General features: G+C 40.9%; 1 protein-coding gene across 1 annotated transcript in view; it reads right to left on the bottom strand.

The window, feature by feature from the left end:
* siae (sialic acid acetylesterase) overlaps positions 1-18,923 on the bottom strand; it is a 301,364-nt gene that overhangs the window by 203,962 nt on the left and 78,479 nt on the right. The gene's annotated exons all lie outside the window — the stretch shown is intronic.

Here is an 18,923-nt window from a genome sequence, read left to right as displayed (position 1 = left end):
AATGTGTTAAGCGCGTTAAGCCCTATACTAAGCCCTATAATCCTCTGATCTACAAGCTCACATCGCACCACATTGTGAGCTTAAAAAAGGCCCATAACGATATGCCCAAAATAGAGATGCCAGGATTAATGTTGTTAAAAACTCAATTGTGGGACCAACGCTGGATGTCAGTATCCCCAATGTACATTTTAAGGAAATTCTGGATTTTTCTTTGGCACAATAGTGACTCATAACGGGGTGTGTTATTCACAGCAAAGGGAGAAAGCTTTTTTTTCTCCAACTGGTTTGAGCTCACAGCTGTTTATTTAGTTTAACAATTTAGTAACAACGTTGCTTCACTTCAGAGACTCACAGTCAAAGAGATACCCCACTCCTCTGTTGGTCCTGAGGGGTCTTTTACAACACAAGGGGCCAGACTCACAGTCAAAGAGATACCCCACTCCTCTATTGGTCCTGAGTGGTCTTTTACAACACAAGGGGCCAGACTCTCACAGATACCCGCTCCTCTATTGGTCCTGAGGGGTCTTTTACAACACAAGGGGCCAGACTCACAGTCACAGAGATACCCGCTCCTCTATTGGTCCTGAGGGGTCTTTTACAACACAAGGGGCCAGACTCACAGTCACAGAGATACCCGCTCCTCTATTGGTCCTGAGGGGTCTTTTACAACACAAGGGGCCAGACTCACAGTCACAGAGATACCCGCTCCTCTATTGGTCCTGAGTGGTCTTTTACAACACAAGACTCCAGACACAAAAGTGCTTTTAGTAGGGAATCATTCTCTGCTGGCCGGCCTCCCAACGGAAGGAAAGCGGGTAACTGAGTAGGGCAAAGGAAGAAAGAGATAGAGAGAGCACACTCAGTGCCAGGTTAAAAGAGAGAGAGTGTGTGAGGGTCCCTAAGAAGCATATCTGTGCATCTACATGCATATGCATATACTAGGAGGAGAAGGAAAGTGGAGAAAGAGACAGGGCTGAGTATGTAATGGCAGCACACAGATATGTGTGCTCTGTGCTGCGTGTGTGTGTGTGTGTGTGTGTGTGTGTGTGTGTGTGTGTGTGTGTGTGTGTGTGTGTGTGTGTGTGTGTGTGTGTGTGTGTGTGTGTGTGTGTGTGTGTGTGTGTGCGTGTGTGTGTGTGCCTGGGAGTGAGAGTTCCATTGTGAGCTCCTCCTCGGACACAGAGAAGCATTCACATAATGCCCTTTTGGCTCCTGTGACACTGCCAAAGCACAGCTCCTTTGAAATACCAAGAGACCCATAAGCCAAAAACAGAGGCAGAAAAGGGCTGACTAAACAAAGGGGTTTTCACATATTGCAACAGGGACATGTGTTATATAAAAAAGGAAGCCTGTTGTCGTGTTGCCTATTGTTGAGGCCTGCAAAATGCAGTGGCATTTGACTCCAGTACTTGCGTCTGTCAACAAAGTATAGATATACTCCTGTCCTGGTCAAATATGACTGCAATGCAAGTGGAAGTTGCTCAGTCAAATTTGTACCCAATCGAGTAATTAAGTATTGGAGTACTTGCTTTAAAAAAATCTTGATTATTCAAATGTTCATGCTTTTTAAAATACTTAGGCATTAAAAAGTACTAAAAATATCAATAATAGTGAGGGAAAAAAAGGTCTATAAAGCTCAGAACGGGTTGTGTTGTGAGCTTGTATAGGTCTGCTATTGTCACCATATTTGAAATAGGGCCTAAATAGTTGATTCATAACTTTTTCCCTTCCTAGAAATGTAGTGGACTAAAAATACAATACAAATAGTGAAGTAGACTACAAATAAAAATTTGCTTGAGTACAGTACTGTGCTTTGTTGCTGTCCATAAGGCTGCAAAGAATCATAGACACTTCATTTAGCATACAAGTTGGGACCTCGGGAGATACTGTATGAACCAGAGTGTACTTATGATTGTTTGTGCTTGAGAACACGTGTCTACTTTACTTATATATCTCATTTCTGGGCGTATGTGTTTGTGTAATGTGTATACGTGTGTGTGTGTGTGTGTGTGTGTGTGTGTGTGTGTGTGTGTGTGTGTGTGTGTGTGTGTGTGTGTCTTTGTATGTATGAGTGCATGCATGTCTCTTCAGGCAAGTGGGTGAGAGGTTGTCTGAGAAGGTTTTCCTTAGTGGATGACCCCACTGCTGAAAACATTTCCAGATGTGTGCAACATTTGTCCATCTCAATCTCATATTTTGAGCGGTTCAGGGTGTCCTGTCTGCTTTATCTGTATGTCATTTCATCTCAATATATAGTGACAGAGAGTCAGTTTGGTCTAGCTAGTTTGTACAAGTCATGTTTACATAGTTCACTATGTGACCAGTACTACATAATATCACAACAGGAGTAAAAAAGCTACACGTGTTGCAGGAGTTTGACCTAGGTGGGAAGCATGTTATTTCAAAGCTCAAAGGTAGATTTAACTTGTTTTTGTCAGAGCACATTGGTTTATTTTATGTTAGAGAAGTAGACATGTTGTGTCACGACTCATGAGTTGCTCTTCTGAAACAAAAATATAATATACCTACCTATCCTACCAGCAGTCATACGATAGAAAGCAGACCCAATGATTTGCCCACATCTTGTACCGAGTGAATACGGTCATTTGTCTATTTCTTGACATGTGACATGTCAATTATCCTTGAAGCTCAAGCATGTAGAGACCTACACACCCAACCATTCATCCATCACAACTAGGCCCAGCTCTCACTCTCATATCTCACTTCAACACTGTGAAATTGCAGAGTCATCTGTGGAATGCAAAGGTAGGTACAACAAATCAAATATCAAATTACCCCAGCTCTGAGCCTTTAAATTACATTTATTTTTGATTTACACCTCACGCCAACTCATCACTTGCTTGCACAAATTAAATTAAATATTTTAAACACATGAAACCTATTCTGATTCTGCAATCACAGAAAATAGCCCATCTTCAAACTTGTGAGGTTGTAGATAGGCAAAGCGATTTGGTGCAGAGGGGGAAAAGGGGAGCGAGCCAAGTATAGAGCCTTGGGGGACAACAAAGTCCCTTCAACAAAGTTCAACAAAGTATATTCTAGGGTTTTAGCTGTTACAGTGTTGTAGCATAGTTTACATTTTGTTGAAATCATTTCATGGTTTATTCTACAGAACTATCGACTATCGTTGGCTCTGAACACGAATGTGCTCATCAAGTCACCTTTAACATCATTCCAATAATTTGCTGTGTTCATATTCAGTATTGATTGGAATGTCCTGAACCATTGATATGAGAGAAAAAATAGAGTCTGCAACACTGGTATGAAAAACTCAGCTCCACTGGTTTATTTGATCTGGTTTTAGTGTGACAGGGAATGGGTGTGTACCTATATACAGGAAGGGGTACAACTGATTGGCTCTAACGATGGGTGGTGACTCATGCCACCTAAGCCCAAACCAATGTCCAATGTCACAATAATAATAATAAACATGACAGGTTTAAATATACACAAATACAAAAATACAACAGGTACAGAATGTGTTAACTGGCTAATTGGTTTGGGCTTAGGTGGCATGAGTCACCACCCATCGTTAGAGCCAATCAGTTGTACCCCTTCCTGTATATAGGTACACACCCATTCCCTGTCACACTATTCCTGAAGAAGATCCTAAGGGATCGAAACGTTGAATCAAATAAACCAGTGGAGCTGAGTTTTTCATATCAGTGTTGCAGACTCTATTTTTTCTCTTGTACTGCCTTTTGTCTAGCACCTGGGCTAGAGTGGAGGTGCATGCTCTATTTCCTGAACCATTGATATAACATGACTGTTTTCTATTTAATTTTGTGGGTTACATAAGGAGCGATGTTGAGTGGTGTTTCCTTTTAATAAATGCAAACCCAGGAAAACCCAGGCCAAATGTTTCTGCTCTCATGGGAGTCTTGCAATGCAGCTACAATATGATTTGTATTCTGAATGTCCTAGAGACTCTAAGAAAGAGCTTAGGTCACTAAATAATGTATGAGAAAGAGTGGACACATGCATGTGCAGTTGTGCACATGAATATATCTTGCATACACGGACACAAAATATACTCTCGCACAACATGCAATGTGAGCAGAACTTCACAGATTAGAAGGCACTACACTGCCAAGAGATAACACTCCTTAAAAAAAGCTTGAACATGACGTTCCTATACTTTTACATGTAGTGGCTCAAAGGAATAAAGAAATTGTATTAAAGAAAAGTCATAATAACATCGTTATTGAAACAGCTCAATGTTTTGTGTTTTGAATACATTCTGACTAGACTTCCATCCCCAGTCACCAAAGACTACCCACCACCTTTGCCACCTTATGAAGGAAGCCAAGAAGAAAGACAACTAGAAGAAGTGCCCCTCAGACACAGCTCTCGACCAGGATTGATATTTGGGCTGTAGGGAGTGTGCATACAAAGTTTGACGCAGATCAGTGCAGTTATAGGTAAAAACACAAATCGGCCAGTTATAGCGCCACCATGAGGATGAGGCTGAGTTGAAAATTGTCAAGTGGCATTTCTTCCTCTGCCTAGTGGGAATGTGTGTGCATAATTTCACGGAAATCACACAATGTGTTCATGATTTGCGGCATTTGTTTCGAAAGAGAGCACTCCTACGAATTTTGGAGGCCAATCTTAGCCAATCAGGATGGAGTCTGAAGAACGTCAAAGACCCGTTTTGTTGAATGGCTATAGAGAGACTGTGTACCAATTTGTGTGATGTTTGTACAAAATCTTTAGGTGTACTGTCCAAAATAGTGTTTTGCAGAAAGCAGCCTCCTGGTGGCGCTAGAAGAGGCCAATGTGAAAAATTTGGGACAGAGGTTCAGCTCTGGCATCCAGGAAGTGTGTGTGCAGAGTGTGGCTGTGATCAAGCCAACGGTGCCAGAGATTAGCTGTCCACAGACAGACACACAGACGCACACACACACACACACACACACACACACACACACACACACACACACACACACACACACACACACACACACACACACACACACACACACACACACACACACACACACACACACACACACACACACACACACACACACAGAGTGCAAAACATACTCTCCCCATGCCTTCGGCTGGTGGAGACAAAAAGGATAGCCTACAGTCTTTTCAGGTTATACTCAACAGAGTAGTTAAAAGTGGGGCAGCAAAGATCTGAAATGCTGGAATGTTGTGTGTCTTCAGTGCAGGGAGGGACTGGTGAGTGATAGGATCATGTACTGCCTACAGTTAAGTCCTTGCGGCCAAGGAAAGTTATCTCTAGGCTTATCTTACGTGTTCTAGATGTTTGCAATGCACTTGCAAACAAACGGAGGATCACATCACATACACATAAGGGGAAGCACACAGAAGTAATGTTGATATCCACTTATTGACCGCATCCAACACACACTATGTTATTTTCACTTTTTAAATTAAGGATTTGGCTGTAAAAGTATACTGCACTAGCTGTTAGTATTTTTTCACAAGTCAATGCTATTGTTGAACACGTCTCTGTGTTGGTTCAAATGGAATGGAAAGTATTAAAAAGTGCTTATTCTAACCTTTTAAAATATGAATAAGTATTATAGTGCTTCAGCGAAAACCTCCTAAGTCCACTGGATCCTCAAACTGTCTGTCAAAACAGCTAGCTCCACCCGTTTAACCTTTATTTTCTTCTTAAATCAGTGCTATTGAACACCAACATAAAGGAATATAAATGAATAAATGTATACACAGAAAAGGTAAAGTATCGGGGGGGGGGGGGGGGGGGGGGGGGGGGGAGTGATGAAGATGCATACTTTCGGCTGAAGAACACCACACGTGAAAAGCAGGAAAATTCATAATGCATGCTTTATAAAGAATAGAGCATATCACATCGGTGGAGACATGGAGACAGAAAATAGCAATGTAGAACACCTACATGCACACACGTGCACACACGTGCACAGACACACGCACAGGAGCTCACAATGGAACTCTCACTTCCAGGCACGCACAGTCACACACACACACACACACACCCGTGATTATGATGAATGTGCAGCTTTATCATACTGCCTCAACCATGCTTCACATGTAGTCTCACAGGTGTGAATAGTATAGGAGTAGACCAAGCAATCAATTATGAGGCGTTGTCCTCATTTAAGGTTTTAGCGTTTATTTTAAAAAGATAGCCGTCGTGCACCTATAGGCTATAGGCTCATGAGTTCACAAATAAATACCATCCCTAGTAACATGGGACCATATAATGTCCATGTAAACATATAGACTGTGAATTTGTGAAATGGTACTATGAAGGCATGTTTGCATACATCACAGTATAGCATTATCTCACCAGGGGGAGGGAGAAGGGGTGATTCCTAGCCTTGCTCAGGCTGTCTGGACTCTGGAGTTACCATCGTACTGGTTCCCTATAGGGCTACATGACATCAATACACACATGCATTGGGGATCCCAGATACTACACACATTTTACTCTGATATTCTGAAAGATGGTCTGTGTCGGCATACCCATGTACTGTACATCCATCTGTTTAAACTAAAACTCTAAAGTTTCATATTCCCATTAGGCCGGAGTCTTGTTTGGCGTGTGATTAAGGGTGTGTGATTGAGGAAGGAAATCGCTTATTGTTTTCATTCTGCGCAGAGATCTGGCTCTGAAATGTAATGTAATTACTCAGTGCAGAGGGAGGTTTTGAAGTGTGCATAATTACTTCAGGCAAGCTTGACCTGGGTGTCTTTATTAAACACTCCACGCTTGCTTGAGCGACTATCAAGCAAATGTACTGTAATGTGACCTTGCTGGACCGAATCCCCGAAAGAGAGGCCAAGCAGATAATTCACTTTGTTTCAACCATGGGCCCATATTTCTCTCGACACTGCAACGGTTTTTACTTTCAGTCTCTGGGGAGGGCAGAGGGGAAATCTGAGAGAGCTATTTTGCACAAACGTGTTTGTTAAGCTGTTTGTTTACAAGACAAAGGTTGCTTTACCAAGGCTAAACCTTGTAACTCTTTGACCGGAAAAGGAGCATGCAGGGATTTTTACATGACCATTTAACATACATTTTACAACCCTTGACTTGTGAAAGTAATTAAAAATAATAAAATCATCTTGCCAGGGGCGCATCTCACACATACTGTAGACCTAGCCCAAACATTTAGACTCTCGTAGAGGTTTTTTTCGATTCTGACGAATCTCTCTACGAGCCATAACGTCGCGAAGAGCAACGTTTGTGCCTCAAAATCACTCTTACCTTGTACAAATGTAAAATCTAAGCTGCTTTTAATTTTGCCCCACTTGTTTGTGAGGTGTTCGTCACCATATTAAACACCGAAACCGCTTATTTTTCAATAAAAAAAGGTATTTTAATCGACTCTGTCCATACTCTGTCTTGGAATCTGGCGGCCATCTTGGTTTTCTCTACATTGTAAATGTGCAAGAGAACCCTGGCCACTAGGGGCATGGCCAATGTTCTGTTGCGCATTTACAATGGAGGATTCCGAGACAGAGTGGATTAAAATACCTTTTTTATTGAAAAATAAGCGGTTTCGGTGTTTAATATGGTGACGAACACCTCACAAACAAGTGGGGCAAAATTAAAAGCAGCTTAGATTTTACATTTGTACAAGGTAAGAGTGATTTTGAGGCACAAACGTTGCTCTTCGCGACGTTATGGGGGGGTAAAACGTTTAGACTCTCATAGAGAGATTCGTCAGAATCGAAAAAAACCTCTACGAGAGTCTAAATGTTTGGGCTACTGTAGACCAGGACATGAACTGGGGACCTTCTGTTTCCCAGGCAGCCTATCCATTCAGCTGTGGTTGCTATCTCTATGGCGGATATAGAATGTGTAAACAAGAGGACAGGAAGCAGTTGAAACGGTATCAGGTTGAGATCAAGGATGCGCCATGTTAAAATGTCTACAATATTTGCATCATTTTGATTTAATTAAGCCGGCCACCCACGTCGTTTAACATCGATTAATGCAATTCAACCAGATTTGTCTGGATGTATGGGCTGTCAAGGCCAGGAAAGTAGTTTTTTTACCACTTGATCAGTAGGTGTCAGAAAGTAGTTTGCCACTCAGTAGGCGTTCAAGTCAACCTCAAGTCAAAATTACGTTTGGTTCATATGAACCAAAACGTTTGAAGGACCAAATGATCAGTTTATCAAGTAAGATAAGTTAGTTATGTGAAAATGTATACAGCAAGTGGGGATTCAGGAGGCAGATGGAGTGTATATTGAATATCCCCTTGTAAAACCTTTGTCCCCTGACATGTAAACAAAGTGAAATAAGAAGGACTCTGGCTTTATCCAATAATGCCTAATTTTCATATTAAATGTACAATTTCAGAAAACTTGTAATACAATACATCATTGTCTTCATGTAAATAATCAACTGGGGAAGTGGTGATAACTATTTCTTAGCCCACTCATTTGATAATCATCATGGCTCATGGACTATATGTACCACGTTAAACCAAGAGCGGTGTTTGAGCCAAGAGAGGTGTTTGAGCCAAATGAGAGCAGTGTTGCTGTGACTGGCTATTGTCTAATAGTTTTTTGAGAATTAATCAGTCTCACTCTTTCAGATGTTCATCATAATCATCATCATCATCATCATCCATGATTTTGTAACAGTTTGATACTGTAAGTAAGTTGACTGAATTTATAAGACTAGACCTGTACGTGCCCATCGGCCACCGGCCTACTTGAGAACGATGCAACTTGGGAACCTAATAATACCCGTTGTCGGCTTGTCATAAGCAATTAGCAGACACTCTTATCTAGTGTGATTTACAGTGTGAGATTGGATTTGTGTGTTGAAATTCTTTATTTAATTTATAACCCCTTGAGCAGAGTAAGCATAAACTTTGGTTAAAAAAACAAACAAAAAAACAAGGTAAATAATCACACAAGTAGAGTGCAGAGAGAACACTAGTGTAATGCCTCAAATAAACTTAATAAAAGTTGTTTGCAACTTATCTTATCTAGGTCAATCGTAGCAATAATCAAAAGAATAGGCGGCAAGATCACAATGCATCACTGTAAGTGCATGCTATGGCAATTAAGTTGCACAACAGGGAATACACTGATTGATACTAGTCTGACAGGCAGTGACAGCAGGGTTGCATTTTTGTCTTTTTAGTTATGCTGTTTCTTTCTTTATAACTTCATCATGTTTTGACCGTGACAGATTAGCAGTACATTACCAAATGTTGATGAAACACCATAAATGTATTCCTAGACAAAGGTCCAAAAAGCACAATGCTTGCTCCCTCTCAAAACAATCATCACTTCTCAGCTCACTGTGGGTAGTTTTGAGAACTCTTGCATCACCCTCCTCTATTGGTGGTCGAAGGAGGGAGTTCCCCCTAAGGAAAAGGGATACATCCTGAGATTGTTGCCCTCTCCCTTCTGTTACATCTGGTTTTCATCAGGAGCTGTTGGGCCAGGCTATGCACAGGGTTTCCTCAAATGATTTGGTACCTCTTGCCATTGTTCCTTGACCTACTTCCCAGACATTTCCCATTACACAGCTTTTATTTGACCAGGGAAGATTTGCTGGGCACTTATAATGTTCACCTCCTACTTCCCGGTTTTCCCTCAGAATGTATTTGAACCAGCAACTCTCCAAAATCTGACTTCTCTATCATGTTTAACCATTTAAGCCCCATTAAAAAAATGGCACCATGCAAGCTCACAACACATAGCTCAGAAAACAAGTAAAATAAGTAAATTTGAAGTCAATTGACAATTGACATTGTACAACATCAGATCCAATAGGCTTTCTTGGATAGCTTTAGCAGACCTTGTATTGTACTGCATCTCCCTGTGCTTGTCCATGCAAACTGTGAAGTAGGCTTATCCAATCAATCAAAAAACATCATAAACTGTGACACATCTAAACTTATTTTAAATCGGGGAGCCGATCACGCCATTTTCAAATGATCGGAATCGGATCAGGAGCAAAATACATGGTCGGGACATCCCTAGTATCAATATTATATGATATTAGATTGGATATTGTACTATTGTGATATGGCATAAGTGTTCTAAAAATAATAGGCCTATCTGATCGGGAAAAATCGGTATCGGCAGATATCCAAAATCAAATGATCGGAATTGGATCAGGAGCAAAAAGAAAAACATGATCGGGACATCCCTAAGTAAATTAAATCTATGATTATGCTGCTGAAAACCGTTATTTTAAGATATACTACTGGAAACCATCAGTGTGGTGTGGATGCTTGGAGCTCAAAACCACCGTTTCAAAATTCAGATGTCTTATCTCTTCCTCTTCTGGGAGGCTTTAAGCGACTACGGCTTTGATATTTTAGTGCCTTATGACAAATCTGCGATGAACCCGCAGAGGGTCTTTCATAAAATGGGTGACGCAGTCTCCACCATTGAGAACCTCGGAAATGAGCAATCGAGGGTGACTGTGCTGCTGCTGCGCTGTAATTGCATCCACATGATTTGGGGCCCGTGGATTAAGCTGCCTGCATGGCTCATGCTTCACTGTTCCAACTGTCAGGCCTTAAGCCAGAGATGCACTCGACAGCTATGGGGCTGAACTTTCTGAACTGATCTCCATGGGGATGCTTCTCCCCTTTATAGGATTGCATAATTATCAACAATCTTTGAGATTTTATTTTCAGACATAGCCTACTGTAGAAGCAACTGTGCAATTTTAACGAACTTGTGTGGTACACATATGGCATGTTAGAAACATGTTAAGGGCCACCCCCTCCCTCTCTCCCTCCCAAAACTAGGCTATACCAATGAAATCAGCCTTCTTTTTAAAAACATACAAGTCTTGGCATGAATGCATTTTGCAGAGGGGGTATAAACAGCAAATGCCCTTCTAAATGTGTTGATTCTTAATTTCAACATGTCTAACTTAGGCTACTTTTCCCCCTAAGATTGCTAATGCCTTTTAACCGATCTGTTTACTGTGTTCTGTGTAAACCTTTTCATTAGACTGTCCTGTCCTCTAGTGGAGAATATAAAGAACTCCTAGAGTAAAACATGTGTAATTTTGTATTCATTTCAAATCGTAAAGGTGGTTTAGTGATTATTATCTTGTTAAAATTAGTGTTAAATAGCTTTCCGATAGTGATCATTGCTAGTATGCATGTTTGTAACAAGGGTATCCCCATCTCGCCACCTATTAAATAAACAGAGTGTAAATTTTCAGGTCGAGTTTGCAATTTTCATCAGAGAGTCAAAATCCGTTTTATGTGTCACATCACAGGTTTACAGGTCACCCATTCTTGAGATAAGGGACAAAACTTTTTTCAAACTAGATTTTTTTTTTTTTTAAGATACATTCAAATCAAATAGATGTATTTGTAGACACAGGTCTCAACTACCAATCTTGAGAAGGAACAGGTTTTTCGCATAACATTTCTTTCTAAAATGGGACATTTATGCACTTAATACCTGATTCTTGTCAACTCCGTCAGACACACTAAAATCCCTTTTAATTGAATTTGATAATTTCAACAATAATATAAAGTCCTCAGTTATCTTATAATGGCTTTCAGTAATCAAGTTAAGTAATACAATTCTTTTAATATTGTTTTGTTCCAATATCACACTATTATGAAATATCCAATTTCTAAAATCCGTCATTTCAACCTTTATTTTCAATATTATAACATGAAAACCATGTAAAAAAAAAAAAAAAAACATCATTACGTATCATTTCAGTTGGTGTTTCAATACATAAGCACAAAAGATTTAACATCGAATTTTCTATTTCTTTGGAAATTAACAAGAACATCACGGGACGAACGTCTGACGGAGTTGACGAACATCTGACGGAGTTGACAAGTTTAACTGATTTAGGTTCTAGACCACCTAGGATCTTGATTCTGGTGACTAATCCCACATTTTCAAGGATGAGGAATACAGTGGTACTATTTATATTGGCCCTGTGACCATGGCAGCCATTTTCAAAATGGCCGCCACCTGCTGTTATTTTACAATAACTCAAGTTCTACACCACCTAGGATCTTGATTCTGGTGACTAATCATACATTTTCAAGGATGTGGGATACATTGGTACTATTTAGATTTGTCCTGTGACCATGGTAGACATTTTTCAAAATGGCCACCAACTTTCTGTTATTTCCCAATAACTCAAGTTCTACACCACCTAGGATCTTGATTCTGGTGACTAATCCTACATTTTCAAGGAGGAGGAATACAGTTGTACTATTTAGATTTATCCTGTGACAATGGCAGCCATTTTCAAAAATGGTGGACCTGCTATTATTTTACCAATTTAGTCAGGGAATATGATCAGAATAATGTTAAATCTGTGAATACATTTCTTACCAAGAATTTTTTCACCAATGTGTTTGTAAACGTGTCTACTAACATATCCCACATTGGTTTCTATTGAACATTTTTGACAGCTGCTGAAAGTTGGGTACCATACCAAGTGGCTATGGCCAAACTAGGGAGTCTATATGGCCAAACTAGGGGTCAAATCCCTTGGGCTAAATTCGGCCATATATCCACTTGCCCAAATGTGCTGACCTCATTTTGTGATGACGGCTATGGCCGTTTTCAGCCCAAGGAGTGTTCTTCGTGCATAGCTAATGTTTGGAATGCATTCAGAATCATGAAAACTCCCTAGTTTGACATGTCACATGCTACTTAAAGCATAATGAACATTTTGCCTTATATAGGTTGTTGATGGTACCCCAACTTTCAGCAGCTGTCAAAAGTTCCCCTAGGGTGGTTGAATATAAAGCAATGTGGGATATGTTAGTAGACACCCTTCCAAACACATTGGTGAAGAAAATTCTTGATAAGGAATGTATTACCAGATTGTATTAATATCCCCTGACTAACTCATCTTCTAGACCACCAAGACCCGACTTCACCAACAGAGACCCGATTGACAACTAAACTAGAAAAAGTGCCCTTCCGGGCACAGGTCTCCACCAGGTTATCCACAGATCCGTGCAGTTAGAGGTAAAAACACTTTTCGGACAGTTATAGCGCCACCTTGAGGCTGAGTTGAAATTGTTCATGTGGCATTTCGTCCTCGGCCTAGTGGGAATGTGGGTGCACAATTTCACGGAAATCACGCGATGTGTTCATGATTTGCAGCATTTTGTTTGAAACTGAGCACTCCTGTGAACTTTGGAAGCCAATCTTAACCAATCAGGATGGAGTGTGATAAATTTGAAAGACCCGTTTCGTTGAATGGCTCTAGAGAGACTGTGTACCAATTTACGTGATGTTTGGACAAAATCTGTAGGTGTACTGTGCAAAAACTTGTTTTGCACAAAGCGGCCTCTTGGTGGCGCTATAACAGGCCGTTCTGGAAAGTTTGGGGCAGAGGTTCATCGTTGGCATCCAGGGAGTGTGTGTGCAAAATTTGGCATGGACCGGGTTAACGGTGGCCGAGATTAGCTGGTCACGGACACACGGACGGACGGACGGACGGACGGACACACAAACGGACGGACGGAGTGCAAAACATACTCTCCCCACATACCTTCGGCCTGGTGGAGACAACAACAAGTTTGGACAGCCCCACCAATTAGTGTTACGGAAAATAGCAAGTGTCTACCCTAGGCCCAGAGGGAGACACAGAACTTAGATGCGGCTCACATGTTGCACGACTCCTCAACAAGCTGCCACCAGAGATGAGAGCTGAATTCTGCCGCACAATGCTCTGCGGCCCAGGAGCAACCAACACCATGTTGGAGTTCTCTGAGTGGTTGAAGCACGAGTCCTAGCCATATAGCCTGTGCAAAGGCAAACACCTTGAAGACCTGCTTGAGATGAACAGTGAGCAGTGAACAGTGAGCGAAAGACTGAAGACAGAAGATCTGCCTTCAGGACTATCAGGCAGGATGTGCAGACACTGAAGGCATCAGTGTCGTTCTGTGTCCCCAGCATGTCAACCAAAGCAATGTTACCAAATCAAAGGAGCCTTCACCTCAAGTCACCTGGGGCTGGGTGAGAAATCGTATCCTGTATCTAGCCTCACAACTAAATACAGACACTTGGCCAGACTGCCGTTTGAAAGGGTTAAACCCTTCATCCTGATTGGGGAAGACCACCCCACCTAATCACACCAACCGAACAAGTGAGGTTGGGGCCTCCAGGTGGGCCAGCAGCCATCTGCACAAGACTGGGCTGGACCCTGCAGGAAAGCAATCTCCAGCCAAGACAATGTAAGTTGACTATAACAGAGCCCCAGAACACAGAGGTCATGAGAAGGATGGAGAAACACTGGCAGGAGGCCACCAAGATCAACGCCACACTGCAGTGGCCAGTGAAGTCAAACTGTGCATCTGTACCTGAAAGGGACAAGTCAAAGGCCAGAAAGCCCACCTCCTTTTAATGTCCTGTCAGTAGCAACTCAACCTGCACCTGAAATAAGCCCTGACCCCTCCCAGAGAAAGTTCATCCTTGAAAATGTAATGATTAGTCACCAGAATCAAGATCCTTGGTGGTCTAAAACTTGAGTTATTGGTAAAATAACAGCAGGTTGGTGGTCATTTTGAAAAACAATTGCTGCCATGGTCACAGGACAAATCTAAATAGTACCACTGTATTCCTCATCTTTTAAAATGTATTATTAGTCGCCAGAATCAACATCCTAGGTGGTCTAAAACTTGAGTTATTGTAAAATAACAGCAGGTGGCGGCCATTTTGAAAAACAATGGCTGCCATAGTCACAGGACAAATCTAAATAGTACCAATGTATCCCACATCCTTGAAAATGTATGATTAGTCACCAGAATCAAGATCCTAGATGGTGTAGAACTTGAGTTATTGTAAAATAACAGCAGGTGGCGGCCATTTTGAAATATGGCTGCCATGGTCACAGGGAAAATCTAAATTGTACCACTGTATCCCTCATCCTTGAAAATGTAGTCTTAGTCACCAGAATCAAGATCCTAGGTGGTCTAGAACTTGAGTTATTGTAAAATAACATCAGGTGGCTGCAATTTTGGAAAATGGCTGCCATGGTCACCACGAGACAAATCTGTGATGGCCCTATAGCCAAAAATGTTCCTTAAGGCATGCTCTAACTGTGTGCCAAATTAGAATACGTCCCATTATTCAAAAACTATAATTTTATTGTTTTAGGAACACTTTTGTCAACTCCGTCAGATACATGTCAACTCCGTCAGACACAAAACCTGACGGAGTTGACGTCTGACGGAGTTGACAAAATGTCATTTGTTTTCATCTTAACCCTCTGTAGTACAATGTAGCAATTTTGTTTTTGCTTCATTTGTTAGCTAAACCTAACCCTAAACTTTTATAATAAACATTATTTTGGAATTCTTAACAAAGATCATAATAATGTCCTGACGGAGTTGACATGTAAAAGCTGTGACCACCCTGATATCAACATTGTTTGTTTAAAATATCAAACAATTGACTGCTTGTCAGACCAGGTGCTCCACTGTTGCAACAAATACAAACGGGTCTTGGAAAAGGAGTCTTCAGGCTAAATCTGTCGACAATATTTTCTGATTAATTTAAGACTTTTAAAAAACCTGACGGAGTTGACGGGAGACGTGGGACACACATTTGATATGAGATATCTAATGGAAAATATAAATTAAAATTATTGTGTATATTGTTTGCTATGTTGTTGACAATCTACTTTAATTTAGTATGTATATTTATGTGATTGTGACAGTATTAGACACTTTTTTAGCAGTTTGAAATTATGACCACTTGCTGGGGACAGGCTAAATACAGGCGTTTTTGGGTACAGTGCCTGCTTTTAACTAATTCAGATGGCATATGAAAACAATTATAATGAAATTAATGGCATAATAATACACAACTGTATTACATTTAACTTTGCAAGTGCTTTTATTTTTATTAAATTAATTTATTTTTAACAATAATAAGGCTCTTATGTGTGGGACATGTTTTTTCCACTTTTGTCCCTCATCTCAAGAATGAGTGAGGTGTAAAGCTGTCGGTGAAATTATTTTCCTTGTGTGCACTCTATCATTTTGTAGTATTCAGAGTCAGAGAAAAGGGAATAGAAAAATTGTACAAATATAAAGTTGGGTAATATAGTATAGGCTATAGTATAGGGCATAGTGGTGGCCATGTTGTGGTTCCACAAAGATTATTTTACCCCAAAGATTTTATTTTATTTCAAGCCTAGAATCAAGCCACACAGGCTTTTCTTTTTCACAGAATCAAATGTGTTATGGTCATGATTCACCAGGACCCTGGCCTGGATGGCTTGATTATAGGCTTAAAATTGATATATTCATGGAATCTCTACGGGGAAAATGCATTGCCTTTATTTGTGGAACCAAAATAATGCCACTGCTATTACCTCTATACAGAGGGAGGTAGGTATACACATTATATTATAGAAGAGTAGCGTCATGCAGTATGCAGGTTTGTTCTTTTTTCTTACAAAAAAGGGACAACTAAAAGTATAGCAGCAGTAGGCCTACAGCATTTCTTAAGGTCTGTATGTTTACACACTACTACTGTAGTTTTACTTTTAGAGTTTAACACAGCTGTTAAACTTCGGTTTTGTCCATATGGGGCATAATAATCTGTAGTATTAGATCACTTCCTGTGTGATTCACAGATGTGCTTCCATCCTGAGGTCTTTGTATAAGCTGCTGCTGAACCGCATGCAGGCCCACGGGCCATATGGAGGGTTTGGTTGGTTTTCTGAAGCATGGCTGTGTATAAATATTTTTCATTTTGGGCTTGTAATTGCGAATGCAGGTCACATTTACTATGAAATCTTAAATTCTTTGTCCGTCAGTCAGTCAGTGTATCACTAAAAAGCCCCTTACATGGCTGGGGAAAGCCCCCATATATGGTGCCCAGGTCTCGTGACATCACGTGACATCATCAGTGATGATCCCTGATGTCATAGTAAATGCGACCTGCTGTCACAATTAACCTCAAACCCTTAGATCTCCATATATGGATATATGTCAGAACCTGTTCTGACATTCCATATGTTGATCCTTCCTCTTCAATGTCTCCCTTTTGACTGATACCTGTCCTTTTAAACTCTAGACGGGCCTACCCCAAAGTTATTAGAGCAGGCACGCCCGGCAGCCGGTGAAAACTAGAGTTCTCAACAGGCCCGAAAATTAAGGCCCGGCCCTACCTGGGCCCTCATCAAACCCTGTACACTCAAGATACTGCCACACGTGCACGCGACCGCCAACACTGCAGGCTTGGCACATACAGATAGGCTATTTCCGTTCTCTGGCATACTAAAGTCCACCACTGTGCAGCTGGCTTATGTATCTCTGTTCCATTAGCTGTGGAGATATCGAATACACCATGAATCAATAAGTTCTTGTAATGGTCTGATAAGTATCAGTTTTGCCATTTTTTCTACCATTGTCACTTGGGATCCTGTGTCCTTTAACACTTTAGTGCAAAATCCTCCAATACATTGCATTCTCTCCCTCAAACACAAACAAATTAGACATCACTACATTAAATTATTTTTTTGTTTCTTGAAATGTATTAAACATAGCTGAGTGACACTTGGCAAATGTAGTAGAAAGAAATATATTATGAGTGTACTAGTGTAGGGATGTTGCTGGCAGCTAGCATGAGCAGCCAGACTGATGGGGCAGATCATTTTCAGCCGCCATCAGATTACTTTATGGCAGTAATAACTAATAACGTTGAACATTAGATTTAGTCAGAAAGGTTGAAAATGTAGTGGCCAATGATTGACATTGCCAACCATTTTACTTTCCACTGTAGACAGCAAGACAACATAATATAAAGCAGGTATCAAAAAGGAAAAGGCTGTGGAAAACAGATCCCTGTCTCCTTCATACGATGAAGATACTATACTGTCTAAAAATCTTTTAAGATGATCCGTGTGCTCCAGATTCTTGATGCCGCTGTGGTCCCTATCCGAGAGGCACAGGATCTCATCCTTACATTTGAGTTTACATAAAGCTGGTACTTTTACTGATCCAACCATGATACAATTTCTAATTCTGACTTGCATTGTCGAGCTGAGAAACCACAGGTTTACTTAGGTTACAGCAAGATCTGAAACATATTGCACAGCTATCAATCATCTAAAGTGGACCAAAAGTGCATATCAAAGCAGTACAGTATCATATAATATGAAAATGGTGCTAGAATAACCTGATAACACCGCTCTAGTATCTTATAACCATACTTAAATAACACTTAAGCTGTGTAATCATGTGTCTGCATGTACTTCTCCTTATCATGAATACAGTTTGTATCACATCTGTCTGTTCCTGTCTGCTCTTGCCTAATTCAAGTTCTGAATCATCCATGACTCAAATAACTTCTTGCCTGAAGATACATTTTTGGGTTGCCATTGCATAGCTAGCTTATTATGGCAAAACGTTTTCACAGCTGAGGACCTAAAATGCTGTGGACACTCCATTTCAACGGCTGCCTCCGGCTCTCCGCCATATAACAAGAAACTTGCTGTCTCACATTACTGTAAATGGAGTGCTCCCAAAATAGGGCACAAAACACTTCCATAAATAATACTATTTGATATGCTATCTTCTCTTTTCTACCATCTGTTTTGGTCTACTGGCTGATCAAGCAACTCATCTGAGAAGAGTGCAACAAAACAGACCACAGCTGTGACTTGTTCCTAACTCTCCATAAAGAGGCCTCTCTCCCCTTCAGTTGGTGAGCTGGCTGGTGTCACACGTGTTACTCATCAGTTCACCTTTTCCCTAGCGGAATCTGAAGCTGGAAGTAACTGGAATCCTCAGGACTATATAGGAGCCATGCAGCCAGCCTGCCATGCCACTGCCTATACCAGGCCATATGACCAGACCTCACTGGTCAGCCCATGCTGACCACCACGTCACCACTGAGCAATTATGTTTCACCAGTCTGCACATCTCTGTGTCTTACTGTCTTGT

The sequence above is a fragment of the Protomyctophum parallelum genome (genome assembly GCF_964188405.1).
Source record: "Protomyctophum parallelum genome assembly, chromosome: 9".
Classification (NCBI taxonomy): Eukaryota; Metazoa; Chordata; class Actinopteri; order Myctophiformes; family Myctophidae; genus Protomyctophum; species Protomyctophum parallelum.
Note: the sequence above shows the minus strand (reverse complement) of the source record. Positions and strands in the feature narration are given on the sequence as shown.